The sequence below is a fragment of the Macaca mulatta genome, chromosome 9, assembly GCF_049350105.2.
Source record: "Macaca mulatta isolate MMU2019108-1 chromosome 9, T2T-MMU8v2.0, whole genome shotgun sequence".
Classification (NCBI taxonomy): Eukaryota; Metazoa; Chordata; class Mammalia; order Primates; family Cercopithecidae; genus Macaca; species Macaca mulatta.
This window is the reverse complement of record NC_133414.1, coordinates 29,382,530-29,397,054: the sequence shown is the minus strand read 5'-3', so window position 1 is coordinate 29,397,054 and position 14,525 is coordinate 29,382,530. Positions and strand designations below refer to the sequence as shown.

General features: G+C 35.9%; 1 protein-coding gene across 4 annotated transcripts in view; it reads left to right on the top strand.

The window, feature by feature from the left end:
• Positions 1-14,525, top strand: part of MPP7 (MAGUK p55 scaffold protein 7) — a 252,573-nt gene that overhangs the window by 194,733 nt on the left and 43,315 nt on the right. The gene's annotated exons all lie outside the window — the stretch shown is intronic.

Genomic DNA, 14,525 nt, shown 5'->3' with positions numbered 1-14,525 from the left:
TTTTTGTGGATTGACATTAGTGTTTTAATTTTTTGTTGGTTTTTGTGATATGGCTTTTATCATTTGATTTCCATGGCGCTAAGTCTTTAATCGAGGGTGTAGTATTTAATCTATCCCATTGGTCTTATAAAAAGTAGACTCTATGTTTAACAACCCACTTTACAATGGAGTACCTGAGATTTTAAAGTGACCCATCTGATGTCCATCATGCCTAGCTGTTTGCCTAAGCCACATCATATAGTTTATTTCTTGTTTTCTAACAATTTGTTTTAGATGCACATGACAGGTCAGATTTACTAAGACATACGCATAAATAAAGTCACAACTTGGGTGATTCAAAGCACGAGCCTGAATAATAATAATGATTGTGATATTTGCTAATACTGATCAAACCAAGCCAACATAGCTGAAGGATCCATAAGTATTTTAAAAAATAAAAATACAGTGGTATACACTTTCCTGGAAGTGTTTTGTTTGGCCACTATTCTGTAGCTTGGATGGATGAGGGGAGAACTGTTCTGATCACTCCTATTTGCTCTGAGGTCATGTAGTGAAATGCGTTTTACCTTAACTCATAGTTAGATTTCCCTCTGTAATTTTGCCAGGACTTTTTCCACCCTTAACTGAAAGCGAGTCTCTGAAGTCATATTTAACTTTTAAATTGCTATCCTATTAGTAATTTAGGAACCATTTAGGATTACTTTCTAAAATACCTTTCATCAGATAATATAGACAGAATAAAAATAAATGATTCTGCATAACTCATTTGATATGTGTATTACATTGATAATTGTCAGGTTATTGTGAAATTTACAGGATATTTAGATATGTTAAGGACAAAATTTGTTGTTTCTAATATCCTTTCTTCTTTCCACTATTTTTATCAAGACATTTCTTTTAAGCATTGAACAGATTGATTTACCAACAAAACTGTTCTATGAAAATAAATATAATCCCCTTAATGAAGACATTATTTTGAAAAAAATGCTGAAGATTTTTGTTCTGGTTATTTTTCCCATTTGGTTATTTAATAAGCTATGTAAGGACTATGTTTTGACAAGTTAAGTGTATGCATTCTTTTTAAAACAAGCCTGTAGTGCAGCCTAAAATGTAGTTTGGCATAAATTCTATGTATTTGTTGACTGATAATTTTGAAACATTTAAAATACGTTTGTTTTCTCCTTTGGCTTTTCTAAGATGAGGAAACAGTTGAGTGTGGTAGGTGGATTTTTTTTTTTCTTTGGGTGCAACATCTTCCTATTCTAATTGTATTTTCTGCACATTTAATCATTTCCTTTCTCATTTTCTTTGTGCTTCTCAGAGGAAATTAAAGGTACATGTGTAAGTTACCCTGCATAGTCTAGTAATTTTATTTAGTGCACATATATGTAGGATTAAATTGAATATAACAAGCAACTTATAAATGTACTCTGTTGTACATCCAAACATCCATTGTGAAGTTACAAAACCAAAAATTGTGGTTGGACTTTGTGTTAGAAAGAAATATACATTTTTTTTTTTGCTTTATGCAGCAGAAACATAGAATGTAATCTGAAATAATACATTATATTTTTATTCTGTCAGTAGTCTGAAATGTGAATGAAATAAACAGTATTATTCAAATGTATTGACAGACTTATTTTGGTGTATGATCTAGGGGCACCTTCTCAATTATTTGATTTCTGTGCAGTCTATGCTGCTAGTTCCACAAGAAAGAGGCCTAAAATAATAAGTACCCCACTACTTAAATAAAGTTTTTAAGATACGTATAGCCTAGTATTCATGTGACTTCAAAATACTAGCGCATTGCTTACTTTACAAATGTTTTTATCAGTTCTTTAAAAAAATAGCAATATCATTCTCCCGTTACTTCCCAACATGAAATCTCTTCTTATCAATAGAAAGGATGTATTTTCATCTTAATCTTTCTGTCTAATCCAATGAGCCAAAATTAGTGCTGTATTTTTACCTATTATCTAAGAACCTGATTTACAAAAATAAATTTACTTTGGGGGATCCGTTGGCATAGTTTTCTTAACTTTAAAAATATAAGTCAGGCACGGTGGCTCACGCCTGTAATCCCAGCATTTTGGGAGGCCAAGGTGGGCAGATCACCTGAGGTCAGGCGTTCGAGACCAGCCTGACCAACATGGCAAAACCTTGTCTCTACTAAAAGTACAAAAATTAGCTGGACGTAGTGGCGCACGCCTGTAATCCCAGCTACTCAGGAGGCTGAGGCAGGAGAATCGCTTGAATTCAGGAGGCGGAGGTTGCAGTGAGCTGAGATTGAACCATTGCACTCCAGCCTGGGCAACAGAGCAAGACTCTGTCTCAAAAAAAAAAAAAAAAAAAGAGAAAAAGAAAGAAAATATAAACCTCTCAGACAAGTCTCGTATAATTTTCTTGTACCTGGATCAAGAAACCACCAAAGAAAGTTGGGGGAATTAAAAAAAAGAACACACACAAAACCCTGCATGATATTTTAAAATGTCACTTTAAACTTAAATATAAAACAAACTGTTTTATGTTTAAGAGTGGCATTGCAAGGGCTGTTCTATGCTGTGCTTTACCTAATTGTTGTAAGTGGTTTTTTTTTTTTTTTTTTTTTTTTTTTTTTTTTTGCATCTGCGGCTGGCCTTCTAACTGTTCTGCTTTATTTCTTGGCTTTTGTTCTGTATGCTTTTACACTCCATCCAGAAGATGCTGACTATGCTGGTAACAACAGTGGAACCTATATAGGTGAGCACTTGGCCATGGAGGAGGATCTCTTTCTTTCTGTTGCTTTCCTTGAAGTCATTACCTCATTTTATCTGAAATGAGCGCATTTGCACGCACATGCTCTGAGATTCGGTGGGGGTGGCACACACCTTCACGTTACCCAGGCTCAATGGGCTGGACACAAAGGGTTTCCTAGTGTGCTTTGGTTATTATATTCCAGAAATGTTCCAGATGCCCTATCTTTATATTAATCTAATTTATATTTTTGATGTAAGATAATATAATTATATAATTTTTGATAGAGAATGAAAAAGCATCCTATTGGCACTAAGCAATTTTACACAATTAATGGCATCTGGACTTTTCTAATTACCTAGTTCATTGTGAATTAATCAGCACTTCTAAACAACCTTTTTCTTCCCAACAACTTTCTGCTTATTTGTTGTTGTTGTTGTTTTTGAGATGGAGTCTCACTCTGTCACCCAGGTTTGAGTGCAGTGGCACAGTCTCGATTCACTGCAACCTTTGCCTCCTGGGTTCAAGTGATTCTCCTGTCTCAGCCTCCTGAGTAGCTGGGATTACAGGCACACACCACCATGCCTGGCTCATTTTTGTATTTTTAGTAGAGACAGGGTTTTGCAATGTTGGCCAGGCTGGTCTCAAACTCTTGACCTCAAGCTATCTGCCCGCCTTGGCCTCCCAAAATGCTGGGATTACAGGTGTGAGCCACCATGCCCGGCCACTTTTTGCTTATGTTTTCTTATGATTTCTTATTCCCACAGGCCCCTCCTAAGTAAACATTGACTGAACAGTTCCAAATATAGTTAAGCCCTATGACCAACTTTCTAATCTGTATGGGCAGGAAAAATTTCTAGTTTTCAGATGCCAAGGGTTGTTATACACAAAAATGTTTAGAAATTGCTCAAAACATTAAAATGATCTTCCCTAATGTTTTACCTTCAGACTTTCCCACTCTTGCCACATCCAGGCATCATGACAAACTCTCTGCTTTTAGTAGTGAGAGGGAATGAATCGTGTAGAGACATACTTTTATTTTATTATTATTATTTTTTGAGACAGGGTCTGGCTCTGTCACCCAGTATGGAGTGCAGTGGCATGATCTCGGCTTTGCAACCTCCGCCTCCCAGGCTCAAACCATCCTCCCACCTCAGCCTCCCAAGTAGCTGGGGCTACAGGCCTGCACCACCACGGCCAGCTAATTTTTTTGTATTTTTGGTAGAGGTGGGGTTTCACCAGGTTGCCCAGGCTGCTCTCAAACTCCTGAGCTCTAGCAATCCACCTGCCTCGGTCTCCCAAAGTGCAGAGATTATAGCATGAGCCACCATGCCCAGCCAGAACCACATGTAGAGATCAGCTGCTTCAGCTCTCTTATTTTAAGATTAATTATTATGTATGATGATAATATCTCCTGGTTATTGAAGAAATGCACCAGAGACTATATTTGGTATTTACTGTGTATTATCTCTAATACTGTGAGGTTAGTGGTATTGTATTTATTTTAAGAAAAAGAAACAAAGGTCAAGAAAGTTTACAGTATTTACCTGAGGACTCAAAGATGGTAAATGGAGCATCCTGAAGTCACATCCCCATCTAGAGAGACAGAATATTTGTACTGTATCTTTTACAATTGCTGCCTTTTGATTTTTCATTTTACAAAACAAACTAGAAAACCCTTTCCAGATATATGGAGTATTTCAATTTCTAGGCTAGAGAAAATCTACTAAGTAAGAATTGAATGATGAGAGAGATTTTATTAAAATTGTATTCTTTACTCATTTCAGAATAATACAGTGTGCCAGATACCTGGTACATCCATTAACACCTCCCCCTACATCACCAGAAACTGTAATGGCTTAAAACAACAAGCATTTATTCTCTTGATACTGTGGTCAGCAATGTGGTTCTTCTGGCCTGGGTCAACTTGGTGGATCTGTTCAGTCTGGGGTCTTGGCTGGGGTCTGGTTGGTTTGGGGGGTGCTCAGGTAGGGGAACTTGTTTGTGTTTGATGGAGTCTTTCACCTTTCACAAAACTAGCCCATGCAGTGGTCTCAGATTCCAGAGAACAGCAAAAGAAAACAGTCTCCAGGATGTAAATGCTCAGGAAGCCTCTTCTTGCATCAGATCTGCTAATATCTCATTGGATGAAACAAGTCTCATGGCCAAGCCAGGGTTACTGTGGAAGGAGACCCCCTGAGAGCTTGGTTACAGGGAGGTATGAAGATGTGGACAGCCATCACTGCACGCTTCTATTTCTCTCAAAAATAGAAAGAGTGGTACCTACTCCCTAAACTTTAAGGGCTTATACTCAGTCAATCAGGCAGTAGAGATTATAGAAAACTGCCGCGTAAAGCACTATCTGATGACTGTCACATAAAATCCTGTGATTCTGAGAAGGTGGTGATCATCTCAGCCTGAAGCAACCAGATACCCAGTCCCACAAGAGAGGCCGTGAGAGCTGGGCAGCAAGGGTTAGGTGTAATTCTAGGTAGCGTGGGGGATAAAGATAGAAGAGAATAGCATGAAAATAGATGACTTGCAGAGCACTGGACATATTTAAGTTCGATGATATGTAGATAGTGGGCCTGGAAATTTAGTTTGGTACTGTATAATGTGAGATCATAAGTTTTAGATTAAGTAATTTACACATTTATTAAAGTTTTGCCAGATTTTGGCACCCAGTGTTATTCTTTGTATGACATTTCGTCCAAAGAACAAAATATGGATTTTAAATGTGTGTCTGTCTTCCAGCATTTAGGAGTGTTGTGAAATGAGTATTTAATCAGTAAATATATTATACATTGATGTGCAAAAGCAAGGGGTGATCAGAAATGTGGGCTTCTTTAGAGCACGTAAAGAAAATGAGTTCTGACAAAATGCCATTGAATTTGGCAATGTGGAATCACTGCTGACATCTGAGAAACATTTTCACCGGAAGCCGAATTGCAAGGTGTCAAGAAGTGACAGAGCTGACAGCAGAGGAGGGATCACAGTTGAGTCCGAGGCAGTTTTTACAGTTGAGGATAGGAGTGCTGCAGTGGGAGAGAGGATGATCTCATTTTTATAGGCAGAGATGACCGAGCCAATGGTAAAGAATTGAATATCTGAAAAAGGAAATAATTAACTGTGGTTAACCGTTAAATGATTCAAAGCTTCTAAATAACTTTTTCTTTCAAATATCTTTTTGATTTTGTTTCCATATGACTTATTATTCCCATAACCCCTCTAAATAACCGTCGGCTGAACAGCCCCCAATATAATCAACTTATGATTAACTTTCTAAGGAAATCTCCAGTTTGGAGATGCCAAGGGATTTTATTAACACAAACAAAAGCAAGACTCTCTAGAAATTGTTACAAGCATTAAACTTATCTTCACCTACATTTCTCTTCTGACTTTCTCCCTACTGCTGTGGACAGGTGTCCTGGTAAGTTCTGTGCTTTTAGTAGTGAGAGGTAATAGTCTAGAAACACAGTTTTAGCAATCAATTCCATTAGAGAAAAACGTCCAAATAAGACTAGATTGGGTAGAATTTAAGACTACGGGAGGGTTTAGATAAAAGAATTTGGTACTAGCAGGTGAAGTTAAGCATACAGATATCACATGGCCCAGCAAAATTATTTCTTTGGAAAAGGTGGTGAACTTTGTGCTTCCAAGAGACCATTCTACATCATCCAATTATAGAAGAAGACAGGGGACCATCTAAGTAGAATGAGAATAGCATGAATCATGTAATAATTCATATCAAACTGGTGGCTCACAGACACTCTGGAGGAGAAGGACACTCAGGAGTTCAAGACCAGCCTGGCCAACATGACGAAACCCCGTCTCTACTAAAAATACAAAAATTAGCTGGGCATGGTGGCGCATGCCTGTAATCCAAGTGACTTAGGAGGTTGAGGCAGGAGAATTGCTTGAACTTAGGAGGTGGAGGTTGTAGTGAACTGAGATCGCACCATTGTATTCCAACCTGGGCGACAGAGCCATACTCTGTCTCAAAATAATAATAATTAGCTGAGCTGTGTTATAACTGATTCCTTAATGGAGAGATTAAGAGCACTCCAGTTCATTGCAGTCCATACCATTCCTCATTACTTGCCAATTCCGAGACTGGTGCTTGTGCTACAAGAGCGAAGTATTTCTTTGTATCCATATTCTCAACCATGGGGAAGTAAAGGTAACCCAAGAGTATTTCTAGAAAAATGAGACAACATATTTCTTCAAGGGCTGATGTGCAAAATATATTCCTATTGGCAGATGGATAACTTAAGGTCTTTTTGCCTACCTGGCTTTGACAGGTTTTTTTGTTTTGTTTTGTTTTTCTTTCTTTTTTTTTTTTTTTTGTGATGGAGTCTTTGTGATGGAGTCTACAGGCTAGAGTGCAGTGGCGTGATCTTGGCTCACTGCAACCTCCGACTCCCTGGTTTAAGTGATTCTCCTGCCTCAGCCTCGCGAGTAGCTGGGATTATAAAGTACCAGCTTTTCACTCCATTCAACTCTTGGTCTTAGAAAAAATAGTTTCATTTCCATCCTTGAGTATGGCAAAGGGAAAAATGTGGCCAAAGGGAAAAATGTGGCCAGTGTGTTTTAGTAATATGTGCATCATGACAGCATTTCTTTATGTCCTCCTGGTCTAAATACTTATTCTGATGTGTGCAAGAGACAACCACCTTGAGTTCCTTGAAGTTCCTTGAGATAACCACCAAGATAAGGAAACCTAGGAGGATACCTGAGAAGAGAGTCATACGATATAAAAAGGCTTTTAAAAAGAATACGTCCTTCCACAGTGAAATAGTAGGACAGATAAATGAATAGTGTTGCTGATAAAAGTATCTTCTTTTATGGAAACACTTCAACTAATAATCAAAGATTTGACGTTAGTTCTTTTGTAGAATAAGCAAGTTTGATCATAGTCTCCCATTTAAAAAAGAATATATTGCTAAAAAGTGACTTTGTTACAAATAGCTTGAGAAAATTGATTATCTTGTGGAATTCTGTTTTTTCCCCAAAGCCAAATCCTAAAAATGCCTACAGATCTTATGTGGTTTTAAAACAAGGCTCATAAGCAACATGCTAACATAAATGGCAAAACTATTTTATGATAAACATATGTATTTAGCGAACGTGTTAAAATGTTCTGTGACTTTTTGTAATTGTGGGACTTTTTAGTAGTTTTCCTCCCCCTCCCACTTTTTTCCTCTTAACCATTTCTTAATCCCCTTTTTTTGGTTGGGTTATTCATCAGTCTTCTGTTAATTTGATGAGCTCTTCTTTTATTATGAATATTCATCCCTTCTCTGTTGCTCACATTTTCTTCTGGTCTTCTGGTTGTGTTTTAACTTTTTCTGTGCTATATTTTAGAGCATATAGGTATTTTTCTTTTCACAAATCTGTGAATCACTTCCTTTTTGTCTTCTGTTTTCTTTTTGTATTCCTCATACCAAAATTATTTAAAATAATTTAAAATTGCAGCCAGGCGCGGTGGCTCACACCTGTAATCCTAGCACGTTGGGAGGCTGAGGCGGGCGGATCACGAGGTCAGGAGATCAAGACCATCCTGGCTAACACGGTGGTGAAAGCCTGTCTCTACTAAAAATACAAAAAATTAGCTGGGCATGGTGGCGGGCGCCTGTAGTCCCGGCTACTCGGGAGGCTGGGGCAGGAGAATGGTGTGAACCCAGGAGGTGGAGCTAGGAGTGAGCTGAGATCGCGCCACTGCACTCCAGCCTGGGCGATAGAGCGAGACTCCATCTCAAAAAATAAAAATTAAAAAATTAAAAAAACGTAAAATTGTATGTTTTCTTCAAAGTACTATATGCATTTGGTTGATGCAGATGACCGGCAATCCAAAATGGGAGTCTCCTTTCCTCCCCTTCCTCCCCATTCCTATGGCCTCTGTCAAGAGAGAACCACCTTAGCTCTGGTTGGCATTTTCTTCTGGTATTTATAGAATATAACTTTCTTATAATGCTATTTCTGGATTTTATAAAAAAAATTTTTTTGAGTGTCTTTTACATTCTAGATGCTATTCTGGGCACTGGAGTTTCAACAGAGATCAAAACAAACATCCTCCTTTTCTAGCACTTTTGTGTTGGGAGTAGGAGTGGAGACAGATTGCTGAACAATTTGTTAGATGGTAATAAAGTGCTAAGAAGAAAAGTAAGGTGGAAATGGAGATGGGGTGATGAGGGAGCTGGGAAAATGGGCGTTTCAAATGTAAATATGGTGGTCAAAGAAGGCCTCCCTGAGAAGGCCATGTTTGAGCAAAAACCTAAGTGAGCCTTGTTGGGAATAAGCATTCCAAACAGTGGTACAAGCGTGTGCAAAGGCCCTGAGACAGGATGCATGTGCACAGGTCCCCCAACAACGTGTGCAAAGGCCCCGAGACAGGATGCTTGTGTACAGGCCCCCACAGCGTGTGCAAAGGCCCCGAGACAGGATGCATGTGAGCAAACCCTCCAACAGCATGTACGAAGGCCCCGAGACAGGATGCATTGTGCATAACTGTGTGCAAAGGCCCTAAAGATGGGTCAAGAGACCAGAGTGACCAGAGCAGAGTGAATGGGGAGAGTGATAGGAATTGAGGTTGTTGAGATAACGGAATGTTTGTGGGAGGAGGAACTTTGGCTCTTATACTTCAGATCATTGAAGGGCTCTAAGCAGAGCAGTAACATGAACTGCCTTCTATTTGTAAGGGTCATGCTGGCTGATCTGTTGGGAATGGATTTTGAGGGAGAAAGAGCAGAAGCAGGGAGCTCCTGTCGTCATTCAGGCAGACAATGATTGTGGTTGGAAGCAGATGTTATCTATGGAGGTGGTGAGAAGATGTCCCATTCTGGATATATTTTGATGGTAGAACTGAGGAGATTTCCTGACAAATTGGCGAACCAAGGATGGGTGTATGGTTTTGGGATTTAGTAGCTACAAAGATGGAGTTACTATTTACTGAGATGGGAAAGACTGTGGAGGAGTAAGTTGGGCTGAGGAAAAGTTCAGGGATTCCACTTGACATCCAAGTAGAGATCTATGACACTCCAAGATTTAAATACCAATTTTTATGAGAATTATACTTTAAAACCATATTTAATAAGCTATCACTGATGTGAAAGTACACTATGTGGTATGATTCTTACTGACCTGTAACATACCCATTTCTTAGAGGTTAGCATGTTTATTAATGAAAGAGGTTTGGCTTTTATTATTGAAAGAAAGGAAAAAGCTCACTGGGCAATGTAAGTTGTATGTAGTTTGTATAAAATTTTGTAATAATCCAAGTGCAGTGACGCACACTTGTAATCCCAACTACTCCAGACGCTGAGGTGAGAGGATCGCTTGAGGCCAGGAGTTCAAGGCTGCAGTGACCTACAATGCTGCCACTACAGCCTGGGTGACAGAGTGAGACCCTATCTCTTAAAAAGAAATTAAATCATAGTAATAACATGAAGGTAAATTGCTAATATGCTGTAAATATGAATTGCCAAAATTTACACCATTTAAAGTTGAATCTCTGTAAGTCAGGAGCTGCCTGTATATAAAGATTGTCATATCATATATGTTTATGTATGTACTTGCATATATATGAATTATTAGAAAAAATTCCTTTCTTCCTATAGGCTTTTGAAAATTTTGCTTAGCTTTGGTGGATGGCATGGAAGTTGGTTTATTTTCGGTTTTCCAGAACAGTGTGTTTGCTTCCGAAGTATAATTGCTTCTCGATGGTTGAACAGTCAGCATTAAAAATTCTCCTTTTTCCTGCTGCAGTACAAAATAATCCATATGAAGAGTAATTTTTTTGTAACATTGATCAGATTTACAGACTGTTTTCCTCTGGCTAATTCATTATAGAAAACTTGTTCTAATCAATTCACAAAGCGTCACTTATGCATCTCTTTTCTAACATACTTTCTTACAAATAATTTCCTGAAAAGTCACTTTTCCTGACTTTTGCCCTTGCTCTGGAGTACTTCATACATTCTTTTAAAACACGATCAGTTTGGGGACTTAATGTAACTGAAGAGAGGTTTGCCATCAAGTTAAATAAAAATGAAACTATTTGTTGTTATTTCTTTCAAATGTTGTTATTTACCCACATCTGTTCCTAGGTGTTTTTTCCTAATCCTGTTTCTTATTTCTGTCTGTCCTCCTATGTTGAAGCCACACTGATCTTCAACAAGTTATCTGCATGTTTTATAAATCCAGTAAAAATTCCCGTATATTCAATATTCAATCATTTTATTAAAGAATGTCATGCAAATTAAGTACAGCTGTGTCTAAATATTACTGCCTTAATATTTTTCCAAAACATAATATTTATGCATAGAGAACATTTAGAAGCATTCTTTCAAAAGTGACACAGGTTCTTTCTTGAATACGAAAGACACTGCATAATCTCAGCATGTCTGGAATACTACTTGGAAATATTTTTTCTGACAGAAAGAAACCATTTCTGCTTGGAGAATTTTAGGTTGCACGGACTCAACTGAAAAAACATATTAAAATTTCAAATCAATTTTTCTCTCTGCTCAGAACTATATTTTTATACACAGTTTTACATATGTGTAACTGTATTTTCTCATAATTTTGGAGACATAAGTAAGAACTTATTTCTTTATTAGCTGGCTTACAAAAAATTAAATTCTCATACGAATTCCTCTCTCTCTTTTTTTATGGTGATGTTCTGTGCTGTACTTTAAAACAAATTGTCAGTGGTATCAGGAAAACTTTTAAAGACCTAAGTAATATTTTTCTTTGAAAATTGCAAATTGTATCTTTTATTAACTTTTGTGGTTTCATTAGGTACTTTGAGTTTCTATGTTTATTTTTAGCCTGAGATGAGCTGAAAGACTTAAGGGTATTTATGGCATGTGAACATTTCTTTACATTTACTGAGAGCAACTTTGAACCTGCAACATTGCAGAGATGAATTTTCTAATAGTATGTTTGAAAACCTTTTTCCCCTTTATCTACAAAATTAGCATGTGTATAATTGGCTAATATAATCCATGAAAATGTTCATTTTTCTTTGGTGATTTTTTTCTGACATTGTTTTGTAAGATCAATATGGAACCTGACTAACCTAGCCTCTTTAGATTTCAATACATCTAGATTTAGCATTTCTTCGCAGTTTAAACCTCCTCCCAAGATTTTTACTTGTTTGTTATTGTAAGATGTTCTTAATTATCCTCTATAGTCTTTGGGATAATTTTATGATTGGCATATAATGAGAGCATCATTTTGATAATAATTTTCTATTAAGATCATGTTACTATGTTGGTTATGATTTGCACTATTACAACAGCACTGACATTATATTCAAAATGTTTATATTAGTAGAAATGTTCGATGTTTTGTTGTCAGAAACCTAATATCATATAATAATTTCCAGCTGCTTAGTTTTTATTAATGTCTACATTTTTAAAAAAAATCTTCTTAAGAAGTTCACTTGTAGTAAATTTGTTTTTTTTCCTTGTAGTTAAGGTACCTATTGAATCAGTTAAATATTTGCTTGGTCAAAGGAATCTGATTTTTAAGATGCAAAAAAATAACTTTCATACAATGATTTTAAAAAGTCTTCTGATTAAAAAAATCTGCATTTTAGTAATTTTAAGGTGAGAAAAAAATTTAAATGTTTATTTTTTTCTCCATTGAAAAAATTAAGCAGTTTTCTAGACTTTGTTTGCATCAAACAAATGTATTCCTTCCTTCTCTAAACCTCTGTGAGTCAAGACTATTTCACGAAGACCTCTTTTCCCATGCTATAAACATATACATATTAAAAACTTATTTTTAACATTAGAAATGCATACTATCTATTAGACCAGGTTGGTTATGTAAAAGAAATGTAATCAAAGATTGAAACTGTCCCATTTGAAAAATTGCAGGTGGTAATGTAATAGTATTGATTTTCTTTGAGTTGACAGAAAGCCAAGTCCCATTTTCCCCTCATTCACATGTGGGATTTTTGGAGGCTATTAGTGTGGGTGGTGAGTTGTCTTGACTTTGCTTGAGGGTCTTTTATGTTAATGGGCATGTTTGTAGCTAAAATGATCATGTATTTTTAATAAAATGCCATCTTAAAGGTCAACATTTTATTAAAAAGTGAGATCATTAAAATTACAAATATTTACATTATAAGTTTACGTTGAAATTACGTATTTGTGGGAGCCAAATAATACAATAATTTGTGATTTTAGAAAAGATTTTTTATCCATTTTATTAGTTTGGTTGTAAGTTTCAAAACCATAAGTACTTCTCTTTTTTTCATCATTACTGCTTAGGTGAGACTGCTGCTTCTCTCTCTTCCTTGCCCTTAATCTTAACTTCTTATATTATATTCTTATTTTTTATACTTTTCCATGATTTTTGCTTTTGTTGCTTGCTTTATGCTTGAATTTATGTGGCTATTCCTAACTATTGTTAATATACAAATTTAGTCTGTTACCATAATCACTGAAAAAGATAGATTATTAGAACTTGCCTCTCAGACACAACCAATGTGTATTTTGTGTTACATGCTGGTATAACCACACAACTACATCTGCCAATACGATTTCATTTGTTTGTTTCTTCGTATATTGTGAACTTTGTGTTTTTGTGTTTTCTTTTTCAAATTGTAAATCTGAAATTATGTAGTTTTATATAATTATATAATATTATAGTAATTTTGAAAAATATATAATATTATAGTAAGTTTGAAAAGTAGAACAAATTATTGTCCACAGCCCTCTCTACCTAACACAACCATTGTCTTTTAAAAAGATGTGTTTTCTTCTATATTTCTGTATCCATAACAGTCTTTATGTTAGTAAAAAGGTAAAACTCATAGTGTAAGTATGATTATTGTATCCTGTCTGTTTTTTTCCATTTATTATCTGAAATGCATTTCTGTGGTACTATGTAGTTTCATAATTTTAATAGTTTCAACTCCATTTCTTTGAGAAGGTGTTTTATAATTTAATCAATCATTTCCATACTTCTGCATATCGTGGTTGCTTCCGGGTTTTTTAGTTGTTAAAAAATATTGCTAACATTTGAAATTATAGCATAGGTAGTTATAACATGTATAATATGAAACTTATTTTAATAACAAATGATTCTTAATTTATGTATGTAGGCATTAAGATGAATACTCTATTGATGAAGAATGTTTTACAAATGCAATATCGAGAAATAACTTTGAAAGTGACCAAATCGCAACTGCTCAAGTTCTAAAATTTTTTACTTAAGAGAAATTAGAGTGACTGGAATACTTGCAAAAAGTTTCATTTTCTAGTCATGGGCCTGTGTTGTGAAAACACCTTAAATTACAAGTATTTGAGAGTAAGTTTTGTGTCCCCTAGTGGTTGGCAGCCAATGACACTGCCTTACATATTTTTGTATTTTGAATACAGGGGAGTATTAAAATGTGTTTCCTTATATTTGGAAAATGTCTTCCATCAGGAAAAAATTTATGTTTTTAATCCCTAAGTTAAACCATTGGTTCTCTTTGTTAATTTTTTCTATTAGATTATTTCATACCTAATATAATGTAATAGAAATAAGCTAAATTCATTTTTTTCTATTATGCATCTGTGTATATAGGGTAATATTTCAAACTTTCTTCTTGACTTCATTTTATCATTTAATACTTGAACCAAAGCTTTGGCCATCTTTATTTATTACACTGAAGAGTCTACTGAAACACATGGATTGTTATACCCACCTCATAGTGTGGCTGTGAGAATTAAATTCATCCTGCATAATGCACTTTGAGTAGTGGCTCTCATTTAGTATGTGCCCGACAAATATCA